This window comes from Pinus tabuliformis, chromosome J (assembly GCF_031772625.1).
Source record: "Pinus tabuliformis cultivar Carrire ecotype Pingquan chromosome J, CPIR1, whole genome shotgun sequence".
Taxonomy (NCBI): domain Eukaryota; kingdom Viridiplantae; phylum Streptophyta; class Pinopsida; order Pinales; family Pinaceae; genus Pinus; species Pinus tabuliformis.
Genome location: NC_142295.1, coordinates 249,087,362 through 249,094,184, shown reverse-complemented (window position 1 = coordinate 249,094,184; position 6,823 = coordinate 249,087,362). Strand labels below are relative to the sequence as shown.

Below are 6,823 nucleotides of genomic sequence, written 5' to 3'. Positions count from 1 at the left end.
AGTAATCTCCCAGAATTCAAATGGGAAGTAGAGGACTTCCCCTCTTACTCCCCTATTTACAACTTGGCTCTTCTTTGCTCTGTGGCTTATTTAAATCCAATGGTTTCATGTTTTCACAGATAAAAAGGTGTAGCGCCTATGCTCCAAAATAATTTAATTCTTCCATTATGTACCAGGACATGTTGACATGTATCAGGATAAAGCATGACCAGTTCACTTTGGGCAGTGTTTTGGTTGTGTGCGCTAGAAATGCAACGCTAAAACAAGGTAAGGAGGTCCATACCCACTTTATACCTAGATTTGGATCAAGTGTTATCATTGGGAGTGCCCTTGTTGACATGTATGCAAAATGTGGAAATGTAGAGGATTCACTGAAGGTTTTTTAGAAAATGCTTGAAAGAAATGTGGTTTCATGAAATTCCATAATTTTCAGATGTGCTCAACATGAATGAGGTATAGGGGTTCTCAAATTGTTTAGGTAGATGATGCAAGCGGGAATATGTCCTGATTTTGTCACCTTTATAACACCATATTTTCCTGAGAGGATAGCACCCCAATTTACTAGTGATACCTAGTTTTTGCATCTAACGAGGAGCACACAACATTGATAGCTCCTAATTGTTATGCATATAAACCCAATTTCTTGTTGTAGGAATGGGTAATAGAAAATTCCATCCCATGAGCTACAAACAACCTCATAGATGATGCATCCTGATCAAGACTGCCACTTGAAAATCCCTGCAAATTCAAGTAAAATCTCAAATTTGAATCATGGAAATAAGCTCTTTTAGACCAATATTTAGTTCATTACTCCATGGATACTACTAGAAAAATCTAAGTTGGATAAGAACACATAAAAGCATCACAATAGTAATCAAATTATATTTTTTCATAATAAAATATAATTTTTATAAGAAAATGTTGCAGTTAAGCCAAACATCTTAGTAATAGCAAAAAGAAAAGTGGTAGCCATAGCCGAATGCCCAAAATGAAAAATTATAGTCCCTTAAACCATATGGTCAATCTTCCTTGATCCAACCTCTAGTGGCCTTACAAGTGCATTTCCTTACATATATAAAACTGGAAAAGAAAAATACTAGTTTCCATGCATACTACATGCATATGATTGTTGCTTCTCCTTTGGATCACTTCCAACATCCCTCCAAGTGCCTCTCTTGCCCGATTGCAGCAACAAGGTTGGTCTTATATGTACTTTCAGCCATTACCAGATTTTGAACATGTTGAATACCCACTTGATTTTCTTCTTTCATATTCATTTACATCCTAAAAAATATCCAAACTAAAAATGGCTAAAATTGAATCAACTGTATTATCCATTTAAACAATTGCTAAATATCTAGGAGCAATATAAACACCCAATGGGAAAAATAAAAATCCATAATTTACAAGTGATACCTAGTTGTTATATCTAACGAGAAGCACACAACATTGATAACTCCTATTCGTTTTGCATAAAAAACAAAGTTCTTGTTGTAGGACTGAGAAACAAGAACTTCCATCCCACAAGCTACAAACAACCTCACAGATGATGCATCTTGATCAAGACTGCTACTTGCAAATCCCTGCAAATTTAAGTAAAATCTCAATTTTGAATCATGAAAATAAGCTCTTTCAGACCAATTTTTTAGTTCATTACTGCATGAAATACTACTAGACACATCTATGTTGTCTAAGAACACATACAAGCATCACAATAGTAATCAAATTATATTTTTTCACAATAAAATATATATTTTTAGAAGAAAATGTTGTAGTCAAGACAAACATTGTTGTAATAAAAAAAGAAAAGTGGTAGCCATAATCGAATGTCCAAAATGAAAAATTATAGTCCCTCGAACCATATACTCAATCTTCCTTCATCCAGCCTCTAGTGGCCTTACAGGTGTATTTCCTTACATATATAAAAATGGAAAAGAAAAATACTAGTTTCCATGCATACTACAAGCATCTTCTTATTTGTCCTCCTTAGGCTCACTTCCAATAGCCCTCCAAGTGCCTCTCTTGTCTGATTGCAGCAACAAGGCTAACCTTATATGTACTTTCAACCATTACCAGATCTTGAACAAGTTGAATACCCCTACAATTCTCCAAAGACCAAAGATATAGCCACAAATGGACTTGACTCTTCAAGAGGGGATATGACACAATTTCTGGAGGTAAATCAAAATGAGCCACAATTCTTCCAACCATATGTTGTAGAGACCATAGATGTACATAGAACTCCAAATACTTCTTGTAGTGACCCCAATGAATCCATCACATTTTTCAAAATCCCAGATTTCCAACATGTGATTGTTGTGTCCATTGCACAAGAGTCCCTAACACAATTTTTCTTTAGAAAATGCTTCTCATACTCTTCCTTCCATTTTTTTTTTCCACGTAATTCATTTCTCAAAGTAACCCACTAGAATTTTCCTTCATTATGGGGATGTTACACACGGTAAACCCAATTCTGTGAAGCTCAAAGCTTTTCCATGTCACTTGCAAGAATAGAACCTAAGTGGGAAGGATAACATCATAACACTCCATCAAAGAATGGTGGAATTCATCATACTACACTGCACCTCCACTATTTCTTTTGCATGTGCTTCACTCCTCTTTTTACCCTACCATGCTCAAAAAATTCACAAGAAACACTCTTGCAATGGTGGTGAGCCATTGCCACAATCCTAGCAATCTGAACAAACAAAAAACCACCATTCTATGTCCATTGCTCATGCCAAAGGTCAAAGTCTAAAGTAGAGACAAATAAGTCAAACAAAATCCCAATTCCCTATCGAACAAGCCCACACACCCATTGCTTGCACTTGGAGAGGGGGTCAAAGCCCAAATCAAGGGAGCATAATGCAATCCTCATCCTAATTCCTAGATAAATAAACCCACAAGTGGCACTTGACTCCTTCATTGTAGCCGTCATAAACACCTATGCAAAAGTTGTGAGGAAGAACTGAAAGGGGTGATATTGGTGTATTAACTTGCTATCATGTCAAACTTTACATGATTTTATGTGTTTTTGAATGAGGGCTCACCCTAAGATTCAAATGGATTCATGGGGATACATGGATAGTAGGGTCCTATTTGAATCACCCACCCATCTACAACCTAGTTCCCTTGTTAGTCTACTTGTCGAAGACCTTGTTTTGCTTTCATGGAACATCAAAAAACTCAAATATTTTGAAATTATTTAATCTCTACTAGAATTATTTGTGCTAGCCTATCTAGACTGAAATTCGTCGAAATCATTTTTGTACATTGATGTTTGAATTATTGAGGGGTCCCCACCATTGTAGCTATATGGATCCCTTTATATTTAAGATTAGGAAACGTTTGTATAATTCCAAGGCTTCCACCTCATTATTAGTTGATATCCTTTAAGGTTGATGATACCCTCCCCACACATACCTCCCTAACAATAATAAAATTATAACATGTAACAATAGACCTCATCTATGGAGAACAACATGATTTTTTTTTTTTTTCAACACGTTTAGCCAACATATCACCCCTTTTTTGTTTCTTTGCAATTGGTTTTTTTCCTTTTCTTATCTATTTTTGCTGGTCGAAGTTGCTTGTCTAATGCTGGTCATGGGTTTGAGATTATCCTCTGATGAGATTTTGACTCACCCTCCCACATTCATGGGCATGCACATCTCAATCCTTATCTAGAAGAGGTCAGAGCTAAAGTGATGAAGAAGTGGGGTCTACCCCCATTTTCCATGGCAAGAGATTTGCAAGTTGCAGGACTATAGGTTACCCTAGAGAAAGAAGGGTTCCCCCAGGCTCAAACAATGGAGAAGATATTGATGAAGACATTGAGAAGTAAGTCTTTGGGAAAGGAAATCCTCCTTATTTCAAAGTGGGCAACAAACACCCACATTCATCCTTCAACTGCAATCACTCAAGAATCCTACACAAGGTTGCTAAGCTGGATGATGAGGCAGAACAAAAGGACAAAGGAAAGGGTCTGGAAGGCATCCCTCCCTCAAATGTTTTGCTGAATGATCCTAGGAACATGAGACACTTACCTAATGGCAGAACACTTTGGACATGATGTGTCACATTAGATCTTTTGTGGCCTCCTGTCTTGATGCAAGAAGTTCAGAGACCTGCTTAAAGATCTATTGTCATATATGGAGTTGACATTCACAACTCTTTCCAAGGGGATCTCCAAGAAAACCTGCAACTTGCATACTCTCTCAAGTGAAAGTGCTCCTTCCTTAGTTTCATGAAAAGGGTAAGCTTGGAGCATAGGTGGACTGGTAGTAATCTAGCCCATATGAACCCCTTATTTCCACTGGCTAGTGTCATAGTATGTTATGACAACCTAGATTACTATCAAATGCATGTCAATAACAATACAATTTATAGTGTTTCCTATGTTACTGGTTCCAATGTCACCCTACAATTTAGTATGGTACATAGTCTTGATAGACTCTTGCATCTTGGTAATCATACAAAGTCCTGGTAGACTCTTGCATCATGGAATCATACAGGTTGATGATATTCTGATTATTCTCATATTGATAATCAAATTCTGAGGGAACTTGCAATGCAATCATAAAGATTTGAAAATGAAGAACCAGTAAAAACTAAAAAATTATTTTCAAAAAACAAAATAAGACTTGTCAATATAGAAAAATGTAAACAAATGAAAGAACAAAGTAATATGCAATGAGTGATTCACAATATAAAGGCTATAAACATAACCCCCATATCATCAATAACCTGATAAGCAACATCAAAGAAAGCAATAAGATTATTTTCCTGAATGAAATCAACAATCTTCTCCCACTGCTCAGGTGTTAGATCAATTACAGTTGGATTTTGAGCACAACCATGAAGTAGCACAAAAAAACCACTTGGTGTAGGCTGAAGGAAGTTGAGAAACTATCAGTCTCCTCTACTAACAAAAAATCAACAATGACTTTACCAATCATCTCTCTGTGAAAATATCTAAGAATACAAATGTTTATTACCTTGATGTTTGTAATCATCGTGTCAAATCTAGTCCTACATTTTTTGGATCATAGTATCGGTATTCCAACCATGGAACCCCAACATCATTGAAACTGATCTTGTGATTCCTTCGTCAAAATCAAACTAGAATCAAATAGCCTCAAATATATCAAATATTTGTTTACATAAAAATGATTAATAATGTTCAATTACAAGATGTGCATGAAAACTCTAAATACATAACTTAGAGTTCAGTATCAAAACTCTAAATACATTACTTAGAGCTTAGAAGAAAAAATCTAATAATTGCCCCAAGTTGGAGAAGAAATCAAGACTTGTGCTTCAGGGAAATGTCTTTGAATAAAGGTAGCAATGAGGAGAAGAGAACCAGTTCTTGAAAGGCCTTGGACAATAGCCACCTAGATAAGTGTCAACATGGTATTATGTAAATTTAATTCCACATACACAAGCACAAAATATCATCATCCTAATACGCACATGACATAAGCATTGTAATGTTAGTATGAAAAAGGGGATCTATGATACACCTTCGCTACCTTTTCTTAGGTGATCTATAGAGATACAAATATGTTTTTCCTAGCATAGTTTGCATAAGGGAAAATATTGTGCAGCCTAAAAGTTAAAAAGAACTTGCCCTATTCTGCCACCCATATCACCTTGTTACCCCCAACCTACTCTGCCCAGAAGTAATTCATAGAGTAATTCAGAGACAACATACAATCCTTGCTTGGTTGCATTATTGTTAGCTCCCACCAACAATTCCATAGTAGCCTTATTAAAAGAAGTCAAACCTTCAATAGGGAGGTGTTGTAGACAAAGCATAACAAGATAATGTCAAATATGTAAAAACTTAAAATGATTCCCATGGAAAGGGTGCAATAGTTTCTTCACTAAAACCACATGCATACCTCTTCATTGTCTCCGTTCTCCAACATCAGATTCTCTACCTGCAAAATAGAAGCAGTGATAAGAAGGATTCCATTTGATAATATAAATCTAAAAGAGCCCTCAAAATGCTATAAACTAAGATAAAGACCTCAAAACCTTTATACTATCCAATGCAGATTAGCTAAAAGAAAAAATAATTCAATGACACCTTTTTCACCACATTGAGCACACAGGGTTGAAGATCTTCTATTCTGTAAGCTCCAACACCAAGATTAAGCTTCAACTCACTTATTTGCTTTAAATGATTCTAAAACACCCAGAATTGGATCGAGGGGTGCCATTGTCATTGCTTCAAAGCGAGAGACATCTGTTGCAATAACCTTATTAAATCTGCTCACAGTCTGTACATAAAATCATTCTGTTAGGAAAAAACCTCCACCCATGGGAATAAATTTCAATTAAAATTGTTTTATATCAATATACTACAGAAAATACAGTTGGTGGAAGCAATGCATTCAAATCAATAGATATGGAAATACAATTACATGTTTAAGAAAGTTATTCAAGAACCTCAAATACATTGCATGTCTTATATTTCTTTTTTAATTAAGAATACTTTTTAAAATACTACAGAATTTGAAATAATATAACTTAGAAACCAACAATGATAAATTTCTAATATCACTTCCAAGCAAAAGTATTTCCTATCGCTCATCAGTTTGATTTTGATCACCTCAACAAATTTATTCACTGACAACTGATTTTATCATGATAGAATAATATTTTAATCGCAAGTATCTTAAATTCACTTTTTCATTCATGACAAAGATTTGCATTCTTTAAGAAATCATCTTGCTCAAGGTACCTTACATAAATTTCATGATATTCTTTTGCCATGAGAAAATACATTTACTTAATTATGGCATTATTTTATCAT

At 35.2% G+C, this 6,823-nt stretch overlaps 1 pseudogene; it reads right to left on the bottom strand.

Moving 5' to 3' along the window:
- Positions 1-1,403: 1,403 nt before the first annotated feature.
- Positions 1,404-6,467, bottom strand: LOC149226702 (aspartate aminotransferase, chloroplastic-like; annotated as a pseudogene).
- Between the last annotated feature and the right edge of the window lie 356 nt (positions 6,468-6,823).